At 36.9% G+C, this 19,449-nt stretch overlaps 1 long non-coding RNA gene across 1 annotated transcript in view; it reads right to left on the minus strand.

Moving 5' to 3' along the window:
* LOC110567736 (uncharacterized) overlaps window positions 1–11,552 on the minus strand; it is a 218,780-nt gene extending 207,228 nt beyond the window's left edge. The window contains exon 1 of the long non-coding RNA XR_002478085.2: window positions 11,497–11,552. This is a non-coding gene — a long non-coding RNA (uncharacterized LOC110567736). The remainder of the gene's footprint in view (window positions 1–11,496) is intronic.
* Window positions 11,553–19,449: the final 7,897 nt, after the last annotated feature.

Consider the following 19,449-nt stretch of genomic DNA (forward strand, 5'->3'; position numbering starts at 1 on the left):
CCCTTTGTCAATTTTTGGTTGTGTTGCAATTGCTTTTAGAGTCTTCATCATGAAATATTTGTCAGGGCCTATGTACAGCATGGTATTTCCTAGGTTTTCTTCTAGAGTTTTTATAGTTTAAGGTTTTACATTTAAGTCTTCAATCCATCTAGAGTTGACTTTATTTATGGTAAAAGGAAGGGGTTCAGTTTCAGTCTTCTGCATGTTGCCAGCCAGTTATCCCAGCACCACTTACTGAACAGAACTCCTTTCCACATTGCTTATATATTGGTCGACTTTGTTGAAAATTAGATGATAGTAGGTGGGTGGCTTTATTTCTGAGTTCTCTAACCTGTTCCATTGATTTATGTGACTGTTTTTGTACCAGTACCATGCTAGTTTTTTGTTTTTTTTTTTTGAGACGGAGTTTCGCTCGTTACCCAGGCTGGAGTGCAATGGTGCGATCTCGGCTCACTGCAACCTCCGCCTCCTGGGCTCAGGCAATTCTCCTGCCTCAGCCTCCTGAGTAGCTGGGATTACAGGCACGCACCACCATGCCCAGCTAATTATTTTTGTATTTTTTAGTAGAGATGGGGTTTCACCCATGCTGTTTTGTTAGAGAGCCTTGTAGTATTGTTTGAAGTCAGGTAGTGCTATGACTTTGGCTTTGTTCTTTTTGCTTAGAATTGTGTTGCCTATTTGGGCTCTTTTTCATTCCATACGAATTTTAGAACAGTTTTTTCTAATTTTATAAAAAAAATCACTAGTAGTTTGATAGAAACAGCATTGAATATGTAAATTGCTTTGGGCAGTATGGCCATTTTAACAATATTGACACTTCCTTTCCATGAGCATGGAATGTTTTTCAATTTGTTTGTGTTGTCTATGATTTATTTCAGCATTGTTTTGTAAGTCTCATTTTAGAGATCTTTCACCTCCTTGGCTAGTTGTATTTCTAAACATTTTATTTTTTGTGTGGCAATTGTGAATGGGATTGTGTTCTTGATTTGGTCCTCAGCTTGGATATTGGTGTATAGAAATGCTACTGATTTTATTTTGTACACTGAAACTTTGCGGATGTTGTTTATCAGGTTTTAAGCTTTGGGAATATATGATGGTGTTTTCTAGATAGAAATTATATCATCTGCAAAGAAAGATACTTTTACTTCATCTCTTTTTATTTGTATGCTTTTCTTTCTTTCTTTTGCCTGGTTGTTCTGGCTAAAACTTCTAGTACTATGTTGAATAGGAGTGGTGAGAGTGGGCATTCTTCTCTTATTCTGATATTCAAGGGGAATGTTTCCAGCTTTTGCCTACACACTATGATACTGGCTATGGGTTTGTCATAGATGGTTCTTATTTTGAGGTATATTCCCTCAATGCCTAGTTTGTTAGGGTTTTTAACATGAAAAAATGTTAAATTTTATTGAAAGCCTTTTCTGCGACTGTTGAAACGATAATGTGGTTTTTGCTTTTAGTTCTGTTTATGTGATGAATCATATTTATTGATATGTATATAATGAACCAACCTTGTATCCCAGGAATAAAGCCTGCTTGGCCATAATAGATTAGCTTTTTGATGTGCTACTGGATTTGGTTTGCTAGTATTTTGTTGAAAAGTTTTTATATCTATGCTCATCATGGATATTGGCATAAAGTTTTCTTTTTGTTGTTCTTGTTGTGTCCTTGCCAGGTTTTGGTATCAGGATGATGATGGCCTCATACAATGAGTTAGGAAGGAATCACTTCTCAAATTTTTGGAGGAGTTTCAGTAGAATTGGTACCAGCTCTGCTTTATACATCTAGTAAAATTCAGCTGGGAATCCATATGGTCAAGGGCTTGTTTTTGTTGGTATACTTTTTATTACTGATTCAATTTCAGAAATTACTAATTTCATTATTGGTCTGTTTAGGGGTTTAATTTTTTCCAGGTTCAATTTTGGAAGGTTGTATATGTCTAGGAATTTATCCATTTCACCTGGATTTTCTAGTTTGCACATAGAGATGTTCATCATAATTTCTGAAGATTTTTTATATTTTTGTTGGGTCCATGGTAATGTCCTCTTTGTCATTTCTAACTGTCTATATTTGAATCTCTCTTTTTTCTTTAACAGTCTAACTGGTGGTCTGTCAATATTTATTCTTTCAAATAACCAACTTGCGTGTGTTGATTTTTGTAGAATCTTTTGGCATCACAATTTATTCAGTTCAGCTCTGATTTTGTTTCTTCCCTTTCTTCCACAGCTTAGATTTTCGTTGGCTCTAGCTTTTCTAGTCCCTCTAGAACCAACACTGTTAAGCTATCATAGGACTCTAAGAGCAGAATTATGAAGAGAAAGAATTTCATCCTGGCGAATTAGATCGTGTTGGAAAAATACTTCTTTATGCTTTAAATGGTTCTAAAGTATGTCCTGCTTTATGTATATAAAAGATATATGCAATTTAGACTATAACAGAATCTCAGGAAGCATTTATTATGCCAACATATGACTCCTTACCTAAACTTAGAAAACAAAGAATACTCCCATCTGATCTGAAATTAGCTAAAACTGATACATCCTCAGTCACCCAATTTCATTATGAACCACACTTTGATAAAGCATCCCAAAACTAGACTGATAAAACTGGATGTTTAATACATTTCAGTATAGAACCAGATGACAAACATAAATACACATTCAGAGTTGCAAAGAGGGCCCCATAAGCATTGTGTGTATCTACAATCTTTTTTCAGTTCTTGTTCACATCCATGTTTTGAGTATCTAATATATATTAGGCACAGGGATATTATATGCAGTAACAAGATAGATAAATCTGCTCTTACTGGGTAAAACTGTTCGTGGGGAAGGCGGACAATAAATAAATAATATTAAGTGTAACAGGATGTTCAATGAATATATTTAGATCAAATTTTCAGTTGAAGCACCAACAAAATTCAAGCCAATGTAAGGTGGAAAAATAATGACTTTCTTCTTATTTTTTTCCCTTCTAGCTCAGAACTTGAGAGAGAAAAAAGATCCTGTGGTTAAGAAGTTAAAAAAGGAAGGGCAGACCCATTAGATGCAAAAAAAAGAGAAAACTTTGACTGTGGCTCCTCCTTCTCTTAGGTCCCAAACAAGGAAGAAGTCTTAACTGCATATGAAATTTGATTTTTAAAAATTATATTAAAATAGATATATTAATTACTAAACTGATAATTTTGTGACTAGAGGTAACTAAGGAGACTTTCCTATTTAAAAGTGACCAAGAAAGTCCCAGCAGTACTTGGCCTAAGATACATCCAAATGTCGGAGGAAAGATTCACCCTGTGGAGGAGGTTTAAAAACAGAGGGCAAAAACTTTATTAATATGCCATATCATGAATGTTGCATATTCAATGTATTATGATGAGCTGTAGGAACAGAAGTTAAGTGTACAATGAAAGTCCATAGAAGAAGGATTTAACCTTGTGTGGAGATTAAGAAAGATGTCTCAGGAGAAGCTCATTCTAGAGGGATAAGCAGAAGTTAATTGGCTAACATGTACTGCATGTGTCCTCTATACTAGGCAATACACTATTTGAGCAGGTAATACTATTGTTTCTTTTTTCTATTTTTTTAAAGACAGTTTCTCACTCTATCACCCAGGCTGGAGTACAGTGGTGTGATCTTGGCTCACTGCAACCTCTGCCTCCCCATTTCAAGCCTCCCACCTCAGCCTCCCAAGTAGCTGGGACTGCAGGCATGTGTGCCACTGTGCCCTGCTAATTTTTTTTTTTTTTTTGGTAGAGGCAGAGTTTCCCTATACTTTCCAGGCTGATCTCAAGCTCCTGGGATCAAGCAATCTGCCAATCTCAGCCTCTCAAAGTGCTGGAAAGCATGAGCCACCATGCTCAGCCTACTGTTATTACTTCCAATCCATGAACAAGGAAATTGGACCTAAGAATGCTTGAGAAATGTGTATGAGTTATTTATAATTGATGGTACCAGAATCCAAATCCAGGTATGTGGAATTTGAGAGGTTTAGTTCTTACCCAGTATGAAAAATTGCTTCAAAAATAACAGGCAATTTAAGTGGAGAGAAGGCTGGTGCAACAGGAGTATTAGATACTCCTGGAGAATTGGCATCATTACGTATCAAAGATAAATACAACTTCAGCTATAGGAAGAAGAGAGCTGCTTGGCTTCAGGATGGTCTTTGAAGGTGGTTACATATTTAAGGGGTATTAAAAGGACCCCTGGTCCTGTATATGTCTCACACTGGCCTTATCTTTATACCTAAAATTCTAATAGGCATTCCTATTATTTAATGTGCTGGCAATTCCTAAGCAAATGTGTATTTATCTTTTGGACCATGCATATGTCATTGCCTTACAAAAAAAACAATACATCAGGTTCAATTCTGAATGATAGACCCTAAAGGGATAAGTCAAAGGAGTGTTAAGTTTGGAAGAAAGGAGAAAGATCCAGAATGCATTATCCTTTTGTGGGGAGGTATATCAGGAATATCATTGTAGCTGAAAGTGCTGTAAAACAATCTTAAGACACAGAACTGAAGAGGAGTGGCAAAAATTATGGTTGTGAAAATGCAGACAATGTATACATAACAGAGAAAAAAGGAATACGTTGAGGAAGTTGTCTTGATAGCTTTGACTTTGGCCAGCCCCAAGGCTAAAAATAGGCTGATCCTAGAAAATAACCCAATGCAGTTTTTTATTGGTTTTGATATATCCTGTAATTAAACAGCTTACCAGAGTAAATTACGGCAATTCAAACTTGAATGCATCATTTGATAGAGAAAATGAGTTTTTGTAGATGTAACTAATGTAAAATACATTTATATAGTAATGAATTGTAGGAAGGTAGAAAAAATTTGTGAGTTGATGTTTTAAAGCAACACAAAGAATTTCCACTGGTAAAAGTATAAGCTCAATTAATAGGTGTTTAGTGAAATAAAATAATATGTAAGCAGTAGAAGGTAATTCATCAAATGAAGCGTCTTCATTCACTGAAATTACTTCATCTGTGGCAAGAAAGGGCAAAAGGTAAACCGATCATTAAAAATCATGTGGGTAATTTAAACCTAGAACGAGAGGCAACCTGTAACTTGGGGAGATCCATCCACTTCACCTCCTTCCCTGTAAGGTTAGAAGACAGAGATTTCTGCTTTCTTAGAAGTGTGGGCAAATTGTTTTGACCCTTCCTTCTCTTTCTTGCACACTCTTCACAATGGCAGCAGTAACGTGTCCGCTTGTTGCACTGGAGAGATCAGCAAAATTTCTGAGTACACATGGATCAGCTAGTCTGAGACCTTTCTTTTTAAGGGATAGCCCTTCTCCTGCATCACTGTTTGACTTCTAGTGTTCCATTCACAGGGGAGGCTTTGTCACTACAGCAGGCTACAAATTTACAAAGCTATACTTCCTGGCACTATCATAGTCTGTGTAAGCCTCATTGTCCAAGTGACTGAATCCCAAGGTCTGGACTGGAAAAAGGCAGAGAAACCTTGATTCTGACTCAAGTCCAATCCCAAGGTATGTTCTTCATCTAGTTCTACAGGAAATAAGCCCGATCTTTTTATCCTTGTCTGATCCTGATTCTATCTTTATGCCAAACTTGGTGGAAAATTGGGGACAATTTGACTCATTTGATTATGATCTTTAGAGGTAATATATATGACTTTTCAAATACTTAGGATCATTTACATCCAGAAAGTTTGAACTGTCTTCACCTTTTTTTTTTACTTTTAATACATAAATTATATAACAATGTGTTATGTATTAATTCTTTAATAATTTATTTAAAATGCATCTACTCCTAATAAACCTTAAGCTTTATGAGAGCAGTAAACCTCTTTTGTTCACCCCCACCTGACCTGGGCCTAGTGCTATGCCTGGGACATGGATGGTTCTCAGAAGATACTTCAGTAAATGAAATAAACAATTGTTAGCATTCCAATTCCCTGGACTATTATGCCAAACACAATAGATACGATTCCTGATTTCAAAGAGCTTTGCATTTTCTATCCCTTAACAAAGCTTCTCTCTCACAGTGACTGGAATGGAAGCAGTTCTCACAGAGGAAGTGTCCACTGAATAAAAGTGAGCATATGCCATGGTGTTATCAGAACTGTCTAAGAATTGAGAGTTTGAAAGCTCTGGAAATTTAACTTTCAAAAATTTTGCCTTTATTTTCTTTATTATACATGCTCATGTCATTTCAAGTTATTCTTGCTTTTTTATTTTCTATTTTTACTGTATTGAGAAAGAAATTGGTAACATCCACACTTCAGTATGTAGTTTGGGACTTACAAGCAGAAATAGTCATATTTCACAAGAAAAACTTTCCTGTTAAGGTAATTTCCTGCCTTCTTTGCTTCATTCCTGACATAAATACTTCATTCCATGCCTACACTGTTTTTCTTTCTAGGAATAATTCATTCATTTATGGCAGTGATGGGTCTTGTGAGAGAAAAGAAAGAAGCAGAGAAACACAATGAAGTCATTGACAAGGTGGGGTGCACAGTTGGATATATAAAATGTTTCTCTGATGGGGTGATATGTGAGCAGAAATAAGAACAAGAGAGGGAACAAGTTATGCTAAAATCTGGATATATAATGTCCTGAGCACAAGAAGCAGAGTGCAAAGGCACTGAGGTAAGAATGCTGGCCTCTTTCAGGAGCTTCGAGAAGGCCAGTGTGGAATGAGCCACATTCGCTGATGAAATGAAATGCTGCTCATTCCTCTCCATCCTCACGCTCTCCTCTGACTTCCATTTTGCCCTAGGTCGTGGTGAAAACCTCTTGAAATAATCTCCCTTCCTTTTCTTAATGAAAGCCTCCAATGCTGTTAGTAGATCACAATGGATCTAATCAAGCTTTTCAAGCTATAATTGTGCATGACTCTGCAGGGAACTAGGAGACAGGTTTATGTACAACACAAAAGTAATCTTGCACCCTTGAAAGTAAATTGATTGCTTCAAACCACTCAGTTAGTTTGCCTTAGCTCCCCTTACTCATTTTTAGGCTTATTAAATAATTTATAAATTTAAAAAATTAAAATAAAATGATAAAACACATCTGAGACATTTAACAAAAGACAGATGTTAAACCTCCTCCTCAATAGTTTACCCAACCAGCAAATCACATTTACTAGCCTATATATCACTCTTCTTTGGCATCTGACAAACATACCAAACACTATACTAGGTACAGGCAGAATAAGACAAGCAGCTCACCTCATAACCTGTGCCAATGTTATTGCAACAATATTCCATTCCCCGACTCGTACCATTCTCTAAAGTTGTTTTTGTTCTGAGAACACTGACTATGTCACATCATGATCCTGCATAAAAGCCTCTTCGGCCTTACTTTATTTATAAGATAATATTAAAACCCTTCAGCACAGCCTAAAAGACTTTTACAATCTAGCCTGGACTTGACCTCCAGACTTGATTTCTATCTAATTCTCTTTGACATTGCTTACGTTCTAGCCCAGTAGTACTCAACTCTGGCTACACAGTGGATTTACCTGGGGAGCTTTTTAAAACACCAGTGCTCAGGTTTCATCCCAGAAAAACTAATCATGACCCCTGAGGGCACAGGCTGGGCAGTGATATTTGTTAGAAGTTCTATAAAAGAATCTAATGCAGATGTGGCTGAAAAGTGAAGCTACCACTACTGCATTCTCAAGCATACTGATTCAAAATCAAATAAAGACATTGAATTGGAGGTGAAAATAACCACGTTAGCTTCTTACATTATTTCTCAAACATCCTGTGTTCACATATGCCTTCAGTTGACTTGGAGCATTCCTTTGCATTTTCTCAATCTGACATCCTCCTATTCATAGCTGAAAATGTAACCTGAGTACTGCTTCTCTTAAAAATAAACATAATTTCACAGGAAAGTTGCAACTTCTGGTTCTAAACACCACAGCACTTTGAATTCATCCCTTTTACGACTTTGTAGAAAGATTACTTGCTCACTAGTGCACCTTTCTGTGTAACTAAATACCACATCCTTAAGCAGAAGGAACCATATATTTCTTATGTTTATCTACTCTGGTCCTCTTGAGACCTATACGCAATGAAGTGGAAGGAAAATAAGAGAAGTGTGAGGTCCCAAAAGCCAATGAAAAATAATTTTTTTAAACTATAAAAATAATGCTTTTGTTAAATGCTGCTGACAGATTAAAGAAGATGAGGACTAAGAATGAAAAATGAGAGTTGGAAATGTGAAGGTTATCTGTGTGTTAGAGAGGCACTAACATGGTCAAAAGCACGGATTTAGGCAATATCCACCTGGATGTTCTTCCCACCTGCGCTTCTTACTAGCTACCGTGCACGCTGTGGTAGGGATTATGTAGTCTTATAAATTAACTGGAACACAGTGTTATATTCGTGTGAACTATTATTTGTAACATTTTTGCACAAGCATTTTCACTAGAGTATAGAGAATAAAACCCTATGTGAAATAAGTTAAGAGATATTTAAAAGAGAGAAAGGAGTATGTGTATTATTTCGAGAAATGCTACCACAAAGGGAAGCAGAAAAATGAGCTAATCATGGAGAGCAATATTAAATGGAGAGGGGTTTTATTTTTAAAATCACAAAATAACAACATGCTTGCATGCTAATGTAAGGTTTCAGTAGAGAAAAAGAAAAATTTTCAGTGCTTGAGAAAGCAGAATTACTGAAATAGCATCTATGAAGATTCGAAAAACACAAGGGAACTGGTGTACAGGCGGGAAGACTGGACTAAAATGCAGTTCATCAGTGAAAAAGGAAAGTAAAGAAGAGATCATGATTTCTAAAAATCTGAGTCACTAGGATAGACAGATAGGTAGATGGATAGGTGGACAGACATGCATAGGTAGGGCAAGATTACAATTTCATTTCCAGTCATTTTATTTTCACAATGAGATACAAGGCAGGATTATCAGCCAAGAAAAAGACACATTGATGATGATGTGAGGAGAGAGCCAGAGACGTGGAATATGCCTGTGGTCATGAGAGCATAACTGGCCTGGGGAGTCTATTAGGACTTCTCGGTAGCATTATGAGTCTATCTAATATTCAAGGTCATAAAGGTACAGTGAAACCAGAATGCATATGTGTGCTTGTCTCTTGCTTTATTCAGCTGCACAGATGTAGGTATAGAGATGTCAAAGAGTTGGCATAATCTAGTGTTTTCTTGATTTGGCAAAAATGTAGAAGAAAAATAAAGGAATTGTGAGTAGGCATAGAAGAATAATTATAGTGGTGATCCATTGGCTTTAAGGTGGTTCAGAAGTGAGTGAAGAAAATGAGGGAGAGTGAAATGCAGTAGGAGCAATGGATTTCAGGTATGGGAGGTACAGAAAGCCAGCTAGACACTGCCGGAATTCATAGGATTCCTTCCTTCTCCCTCACACCTGCCACACCCTTTTCTGCTCTTCTTTGCGCTGTTGCCTCCTCGAGAAAACCTGCCTTGAGTCCATAGTCTAGCTTGACTTTTCATCTAACTTGCTCTTATAAACGCTCTATGCTTATTAATTGTGGTTCAATACAGTCACCGTATCAGACTCATCATATTAGGTTTGACTGTAAGCGACTTGATGGCAGAATCTCTGCTTTTTACTTGGTAAATTATCTGGTAGGATAATTTGCAATTATCTGGTAAGCATTTGCAATTTGGGCAGGCACATGAGAGAATCAGCAATCAAGTGTTTGGTCTGGTAGGCAAAACAATGACCTCCACAGACACCTAAATCCTAATTCCCAGAATGAGTGATTATGTTACCTTACATGGCAATAGGGTTCTTGAGATAGTGAGATTATCCTGGATTGTATGGGTGGGTACAATGTAATCATAAGATCATAAGTCTTTATAGGAGGGATGCAAAATGAGATGTGAAAATGAAAGCAGAAGTTGGAGTGATTTCCTCTGGAGGAGAGGACCATGAGCCAAGAGATGTGTGTGGCTTCAAGAAACCAGAAAAGTCAAAGAAAAGGATTCTCCCTTGAAGCCTTGAGAAGGAACATGGTTTGTTAACACGCTGATTTTAGCCTCTTCAGAGGCATTTCAAATTTCTGACTTTCAGAACTGTGAGATAATAAATTGATGTTGTTTGAAACCGTAAAACCCGTGGTAATTTGTTGCAGCACCAGGAGGAAACTAATGCACACAATAATTGAATGGATTATTCTCTTGGACTATGAATAATACATTCCTTACCCCCATATAGAAGCTGAAACTATCCCCAGCAGCTGACATGAGGGAGGGATTTCTGTTTTACTCACACATAAACATTAAGATAACTTTCCTCTGCCTTTATTACCCCATCATTTGATCTTCAAGATAGAAAATTATATGAATTTCATTATCATGACAGATGAGTGTGACATGGTTATATCTTCATGCCAGATATGGTGACAAGATGATGAAAAAGCCACAATACTATGGACATATTCCATTTTAGCCGGAGATAACATAAGATGCACCTCCATTCTTATACACATTAGAGCAATTATTTATTGTGACTTAGTCTCAGAAACTGTTCAGCCAATAACCTGAAGGTAGATTGAAATTTGAGAAAATATTGGCAACCATCTGATAACTTTTTGCACAGTCAGTTGTGAAAGTGACTTACAGTGACAAAATATATTACACATACTAAAATATTTAAGCTTTCTGGACATACCATGAAATGTAAGGCAATGGGTATTTTATTTTCGATGCAGCTAAATGTATCTGCAGCTTGATGTCCCTCATAAGTAATAATCTGAATTGCCTATCAGAGGAAAGTGCTGGAGTTATTTACAAAGGAAAAACTAACCTAATAACCCAAGGTGTCACCATTTTATGCAGAAATAAAGTGAATCTGGCAGCAAGAATAATGAAATGAGATAAGCTACACACTTGAAATCTTATATTCCACATTAAAAAATCTTTATAATAATTCTTTCTGTGGATATATAGGTTTACTGAAATAGAATTTGTATAAACTGTGTAGATGATAAGCCACAGAGATTTTGAAGTCCTTGTAACATCTCCAATCACGGCTCCCCAAGATATCCATATGACTCTCATGTCTTCTAGCATAGGTGCTTCAGGATAACTACCCCTGAGTTTTTCCTTTCCCTCAATTCCTCTAAAACACAACTGATTTTTTCTCCATAGAATGCCTGTCAGGGGTGCTTAAGTGAAACACCCATCCCAAAAGATGTTCTTTATGCAAACTTTAATTTTATTCAGTAGATGTCATGATTTTTGTTGTAATTACTGTTATGCTAATACAACAAAAATCTGTTTTCTTCACATTTGACCTATGGCTTCTATTCATTTTCAACTTCCCCCACAGAAGGCTTTATTTAAGTCCTTTCTTTTTTTATTTGTACTATATTTACAACTAATCTTCATTTTCCCATAAGTCCTAATTATTGCTGTATTGAATAATTGTTGCTTAAGGGGAAAGCATAGATGTTCTGGAAAGCACATAGCCTCAGGAGACAATCTCTGCTATTATTTGGTTGTGCATGCCAAGACAAGTTACTTACCATGCTGAACTTCATATTCCTTCTGTATAAAAGTGGATTTCAACAATTTCTGTCAGGATAAAGGACAATTCAGTGTTTACAAGAAGTAAATTAGATAAAGTATGTGAAAGCATCTAATACACGAATGTCACATTTCTAAGAATATTGGTATCATGAATACAGAGCAAGCCCTAGACAAAATACTAAGGAAGACTATATTTGCTTTTGGCAATGTCTTATCCAGAAACAGCACCTATAAGCATCCATCCCAACCATGTGATTCCTTTAGCCCTGTGGTTTCTCAACGTGTGCTTTGGAACCCCGGGAGGTCCTTTGCAGAGGGTCTATGAGGTTAAAAATATTTTTAAGATAATATTAAAACAGTATTTGCTTTTTTCACTGTCATTCCTCACAAGTGTACAGTGGAATTTTCCAGAAAGTACATGCTGCCTTTATTGTAACAAAGTACAGGAAGAAAAAAGTATGAAACTCCACCTGTCTCCTATTAAGCCAATCTTTAAGAAATTTACAAAATTGTAAAACAGTGCCACTCTTTATCTTATGTTTATTGAAAAATAGTTATTTGTCATATAAATATGCTATTCATGTTAAAATGTAATGAGTATATTACAGTTACTTTTAAATAAGTTATTTAATAATATTGTATATTCGTCATTTTTAATTTCTAATTCAGCAATTGAGATCATTCGAAAGCATGTAACTTTGAGAGTCTTCACTAACTTTACTAGTGTAAAGGGGGCCTGAGATGAAAAGGGTTTGGAACTGCTATTTCAGACTGTCTTCTAACCCAATTCCGTTTGTGTCGCTTTACGTCTTCCCTACTTTCTACTGTAATGTGACGTAATGTGATTTGCTGTGGGTACAGATTCATCACACCACCTTTGGGCTAGAAAATGTTCGGCTATGACAGACAGATGCAAAGTCCTGTCTAACTAGGAGATTTTAAATGCAGTGACCTATATTTGCTAATCCCATGAAGGAAGACTGTTTCAAACAGGAAATACCGGGTCTCCTCAGTCGTACAAGACATGAAGGCACTCTTCCCTGGTATCAGTCTGAATCCTGCACCATTTATCTTCCTCCATGTCCTTGGATCCCGTGTATATTGTCTTAAGGTTGTTTCCTCCCCACAAGCAGGGATTTCAAACCTGGTCATGTTACGTTGAGTGCCAAGGTCATGGTATGTCACAAACCAAGGTTATGTTACGTTGAGTGCCTCAAAAGGAAAGTGGTAACTTTATGCAGGAAGCTAAATAAAATTAAATTGGAACATATTATTCCTTTCATTTGATAAAGTATGTGAAAGCATCTAATACATGAATGTCACATTTCTAAGAATATTGGTATCATGAATACAAAGCAAGCCCTAGACAAAATACTAAGGAAACTTCAGTGGTTCCTGTATGTTCCTATTGTTCATACAACAAAATCTAAGCTCCTGTCTTAGCTCACAAAGCTCCTGGATACCTCTCTGCTCCAGAGGACCTAGGAGCATCCCACGTACTCCCCTGCCTTTTCTGCTCTCTATCTTCTCTGGCCTCCATTATCCTACTTGATTATGCCAAAATCATTTCCAGCTCAGGGTCTATAACCTTCAAGACGTCTCATGGATGATTACTTCCATCATTTCAATCCCAGCTTATTCACCTCTTCAGAATTTTTTTTTCATAATCTTCCTGCCTAAAGTTACCACTTTCCTTTTGAGGCATTCAATGTAAATGACCAGGTCTGTCTCCATTTTATGCATGTATGTATCCTTTTATAAAGTTTATCACTATGTAAAATATTTTCTTCTTACTACTAAACATTTATTTTTTTTCTGTCTCTCTTCACTCAAATATAAGCAGGATACAGCCTATTTATTCATTGTTCTATGTCCAATGCCTGGAAGAGAATTGGTCTACAGTAAAAATGGTATTGTTATTTAATGCTGCATAAAATTGCAAAAGTTAGAGGCATAAAGCAATCTTATGGTTTTGTGGTTTAGCAAGTCCAACGGGGCACAGTAGGTATGATCTCTTCTTATTCCCCATAGTTTGAAGCCTCAGTTAGAATAGATCAAATGGCTAGACTGGAATATTCAAGGTGTTTTCCTCAATAACATTGTAATTCAAGACCATCAGTTGCAGGCCTCATTTCTTTTCTGTGTGGTCCTCTCTAAGTCTTCCCCTTAGTGGAGAAGCTTGATTCCCAGAGAAGGCAAACAGAGGGCTGCCAGTCAGGTAAATAGCTATACCCAGAACTTTCTTCTACTTTATTCTATTGGTCAAAGAAGTCATAGGCCAGAGTCAAGGGGATACAAGGAAAAAGATTTCACCTTATGATGGAGCTGTGGCAAGATTATAATGAAGAACATGTATGATGAGAGATGTTATTGCCACATTTTCAGCAAATACAGTCAGTTCACAGTTGGCTTTGAGCCACAATTCAAATGAGAAACACACTCACACCATACCAAACATTCCCAAAGTCTCATCCAATTACTGCATCAGATCAAAATCTGTTACATGATTTCTGGAGCCTCAGATGAGATAGTTCAAAAACTGAAGGTGAAATATGAAGGATGGCTGCCTCATCTTCACTAACAAAGTAGCAAGTTGGTACTGGCTGTCAGGGAGGATCTCAGCTGGGACTGCCAGCTCAGAGCTGTGGGGCCACTCCCTTGGGACCACTTGAGGGCTCTACAAAATTGGCCTTTACAAAGCACAAACTGGAAGCTTCCAGGCCAAATAAGGGCTATGTTTGTATTTAATTGGTCAAAGTAGCCATAGGGCCAACCCAGATTTAAACAGGTAAAGAAATGTAGTGCACAATTGCGTGATGTTTCAAAATACGCCAGACCACCTAAATTTGCACTCTGGCTCCATTTGGTAGTATTCTGTAACCTTGTATAATCTATTCAACCCTCTAAGACTTCACCTCCTTTTCTTGATAGAAGATATGCCAAACACTGGTAACATGACACTCTTTGTATAAAGTAATTCCACTCTCTTAGGAATATCGTAAGTTACCCAGGTCATCCATTACATTATTTTAACAGTCTAAAAGTTACATCATATGACAACACAAAGTTCACTATTTTGAACAACAACAAACCAAATCTATCGTATTTCTAAAAGTGGTGAGTTAAGTTTTAAATTCTTGCTTAAAGATGATTGGTTTTATTATGAAAAAAATTACATATAATCTTTTTATAATTTCATTAAGTTAGAATACTAGAAACACCATTTTTCTATACTAGAGTTTAAAATAAATTAGAATTTTGGAAATACATTTATTGCTAATCAAAATAGATATATAAATGTGCATTTTGTAAAGTGTACACAGTTTTCATGGGGATTATGGATTCAAAGCAACAGAAGCTAAGTGTGACTCATTTATGCAGAAAAGTCTTAAGTGGATGTTGAATATGGAATTCCCAGGAATGTGGCACAGTGAGTATGTGGTCTGATTCTACCACAAAACCGTGTTGACTGAGTAATGCTTTGCCATGATGGACCATGGTTGCTGTAACTGCCCTTCGCAGGGCACCACCCCTACTTTTGCTGCATTTGAAAACCAGGTGATGCTGGAGTTGCTCCCTCACCTGCAGAATTTACTCTCCCTTATTTCTTACTGTATTTTGTCTCTAGACCCAGGTTCAATGTCCTGAGTAGGGACACTGGATTGGCCAGGCCTAAGTGACACACCCAAGCTCAAATGCTGCTGCAAAAGCAAGTACTTGGTGTTTTCAGCTTCAATAGGCTCTTCCTTCTGCCCACATTTATAAGTCATGGGAATCCCTAAACACAGATATGGAGTTCAGATTCAAAGTAAACATAAACAAATAAATATCAATTATAGGATTATGGAAACATTGCTTATCACCATTCAAATCTTTACTGAAAAATAATAGTGTAAGTTAACTACAAATTTATTTTATAGTTTTAAAAAACACTTATTGCATTGACACATTGCTGCATTTATTTTCAAGGTCAAAAGAAGTGTTACTTATTTATGTATTTTTGTTTTAAGGAGTGGAGAGTTTAATAGGCAAGAAGGGACAAGAAAGAAAGGAGAAGGAATAAGCTCTCGCATATAGACACAGAGGGAGTGGGGCTCCGAAGCCAAGAGAGGGAACCCCAGCTGCCACCGATACCAGCTAGGTATACATACAGAGGCTGGAGGAGGTGTTGTCTGATTTGCATGGGGCTCAGGGGATTCGTTTGACTAGGCATGTCATTCACGTAGCCCACAAAAAAGCTAGCCCTCCACCCCAGCCTTTTAATATGCAAATACAGGGCATCATGATGTTCTGCACAGGTGGGAATCTGTGGGGGTGGCCATATGGCCAGGAACATGTGAGGAAAGGGGAAAAAGGCAGCAGGAATCACCATGTTTGAGTGGACCCGTTTCTAATGGCTTATCAAAGGTTGCCGGACTGGCTCTAAGAGCCAGGGCTTTACAAGAAACTTTTTCCAGAGATGCTTTAGAAAATGATACTTCCCAATGATTCCTTTTCCTATCTGTCTAAAATAATTTCCTAATAACTCCTACAACATTCCCCCCATGGCTATGCAACACTAATTGTTGTTTGGGGGTCTGGGGCAATGGCTTCTTCTGGCTACTTCCTGCTGAAAGGGGTGTGAAATGGGGAAGAGCAGCCAGGGCTCCTCCTGGGGCTGATCTAAGGGTCCTCAGAAGAATGGCGTGTCCACGTGGGGTGGAGTTTACAGCTCCATTTGGAGTTTGATTGCTTCTAGGCAAGAAGAAACAATTCAAATTACAGTATTGTATATATAGGGCCCAAATACCAATACAAGACATATAAGCAAGAGGGAGCTTAATAAAGGGTTGACCAATACCATAAAGAAGACTGGAATTTATTAAAGAGGCACTGTAGCCACTGGGGCTGAAGTCGGCATTTTCCCTGAGCCTGTCAATAACTTTGATTTGATTTTTAATCACCTGTAGATTTTCCTTTATCTTTATTAGCGGTATTAATCCAAAAGCAGCATGTCTCACTTACAACTGCATCACTAAACCCACTAAAAAGTCCTAGCAGATCCAGCGATAGTAAAATTTTCTTGCTTTCTTTTTGTTAGCAACTATTATCCCTGCTATAAGGATAATAATGAAGCAAAATACAACAGCGATGGAAACTCTCTGTTAATATTTCAGTTAGAAGGTGCTATTGTATATAACTCTATTGCAAATAATAGAGTGAGTATAGCAGTTTCCATAAGTGTGGTGTGGTAGATAATTTCCATCTCAAATTTCACTTGTCAAGGTATAGATACCCGCTTCGGCTGGGGCTGTCTACAAAGTCCCTTGGTTTTATTTTCCTAAAACGAAGAAACCTCTCTGTTATGGACACTCTACTCACTTTGATTACCTGGCAGAACTTGCAGGATAATCGCCCAGAACTAGTATATTGATCCAGATTTTTATATTGCCCATCCATTATCTTTTCTTTGAAGCTGCAGGAAATCACTACTTGAGTCATAGGAATAAGCAGGGTTAGTCTAAAATGTAGTTGAAAAGCTTGAAGACAATGAATGAAACTAGGACCTAATGACAAATGTATGATAAGCTTTGGAGCACAGTTTTTCTCTCTAGTCCTCATGTTTGATAAAAACAAATTATGAATAAACTGTAGTCTTATACTTGGCTTGATAATTTGCATAAAGTACAGCAAGAATGGTTATTTCTACATAGGCCTTTTGGACTTGCTTTGATGAAACTCTGTTTCACAAGGAATTTCAGATAAGACTTTTAAAGCCCAGCCGAGCCATGGGTTTGTATTCTCAAATACCTGTGAGTTGGGTAATCCTCTCCTTTTGAGGTCCCAAGATAAACTCGGAGCACCCAGACCTGTTAAAAAGTGACGTTCTTTACTGACCACTGGTTAGGAACCCTGTGCAGAGACTGTTGGACAAGGTATCAGGCCAGTTCTTCCCAAGAGGCTTTTTATTGGATCTGCATGTCAAGCTTGATTCCTTAAAGGGAATCACACCCTTTCAGTTAAAGCCTTGGCAACATAACCAGTTTTTCCAACTGTGTCCGGTTGACAAAGAAAAATGGATTCTTATTACACTGATGCAAAGAACTATATTGCCATAAGTTAAGAGTACACACAGAGAGTTTCCAAATTCTAGAGGAACCAGGCAGAGAAATAAACATGCTCCAAATTTTGATCACAGAGTACACCTTACTCAATTATTAAAGGCCACAAATAGTTTAAAATCAGTTTTCTTGACTCTGAAAAACTAAACAAGGATCAGCAGTATTTCAAGCAAAAATTAAAAGGCTTGCTTTAACTTCCTGAGTGCAGTCCGTTTACTTAACTCTTGTTTACTTGCTATTTGTGAACATGTCGGTTCTTTAGGAATTTCATAAGTTCTTTCTCTATTCTAATGTAATCATGAATAAAATATGTTTGTACAACTGAAGTGAGGTCATTATTTAAAAATTACTTTTTGTTTCATGTGTATGGTTTAAAATCAACACTTTCTGTCATATTTTTGTAAATACATTATTATTTGTCTAAAGTAGCTATTAATGTAATAGAAATAAACAGAAAAAAACTTCAATGCTATCTGCAAAATCTGTGTATATTTATGTGTCTGCTTCAGACTTGACTATTAAATCTGTGGCCTATAATGGGTTTGGTTATAGCTTCAAGTAAAACTCAATTTCTAACAGCACATTTAAATTGCTCATTGCACATCTTGTTTTATCTTCAATACAATATATAAAACACATATAAAACTTAAAAATATGAAAACAGAAACTAATGAGGTGTATTCAAGCATATGCAATGAATACTATGTTGAATAAGAATAAAATAATCTGTTCACATTGTATATAATATATTTTAAATGTCTTTAAAGTTATTTTACAAGGAAACCTGATAGAAAAAGTGTCTACATAATCTTCATTTCTTTACAAAACAATGACTTTTGGCATTACTGAAACAGACTTTAAATTCTGAGCAAAAATGTTACAAAGAAAGGGAAGAAAAATAAGCATGAATTTTAAGAGATGGTGATGAATGGTGCACATTCGACATTAAATTATGATGCTATTTGGCTGGGGAACAAATAGCAGTGTTCCGCCCGCAAGTTCCTTCAGAGTTCCCTAAGGGAAATTTTTGCAGAGAATGAAGCAACGAAAATAACACTTTGTCATTAATTGGGACTTTAGTATCACATCCCCAAAGTAGAATTCTAATGAGTTAATCAACCCCAAAATATCAACCCCAAAATAACCTCTGCTTTCTGGGCATTGTAGTCAATGCTAGCAAAAATGAATATTTTGCAACGAGCATGACACTGCCTTCTTGGAGTTTATAATCTAGCAGGAAACATACAGATCAAAAAAATCACCTCAAACCATTAATTGAATAATTCAAGGTATGCCGAATGCTGTGAACAGAGTGCAACAGAGTATCTAATAATGGACCTCCTTCACTGTGGAGAGCTGAGAGGTATTCCCCTGAGGAGCTGCAATTAAGCTAAGAATTGAAGGGTGAATAAAAATTAGCTATATAAAGAAAAGAATTAAAAGGCACTGCCGCTTCAAAGGTCTTGGAGTGAGAAAAAAGCATGAGACACTACGTCATTCATATGTCTAGTATAAAGACTGAGACAGTGACATAAGAAGTTTACAGAGGAAGGCTAAGGACAAGTCATTCTGACCTGGCAAGGCGCTTTACAGTTTTAGCTGTTGTCTACAGGTGTTTGCGACCTATTACTCAAGGGAATGGTATGATGTAACTTGCATTTTACAAAAATTTCCCTAGATGTAATGAGGAGGATATACTGTTTGAGAAAAAATCCATAGAAGAAGGAAGGATTGGGTGACTATAGCTGTGGTCTAGACTCAGCTGGACCCGTGATACTCCTTACCTAAATTAAATTGTACAAGAAGCAAAGAAGCCCGAATTGTCAGCCCTCCCTATGACCCTTCCTG

The sequence above is a fragment of the Aotus nancymaae genome, unplaced genomic scaffold (assembly GCF_030222135.1).
Source record: "Aotus nancymaae isolate 86718 unplaced genomic scaffold, 86718_ANA_hifiasm-v0.15.2.pri h1tg000108l, whole genome shotgun sequence".
Taxonomy (NCBI): domain Eukaryota; kingdom Metazoa; phylum Chordata; class Mammalia; order Primates; family Aotidae; genus Aotus; species Aotus nancymaae.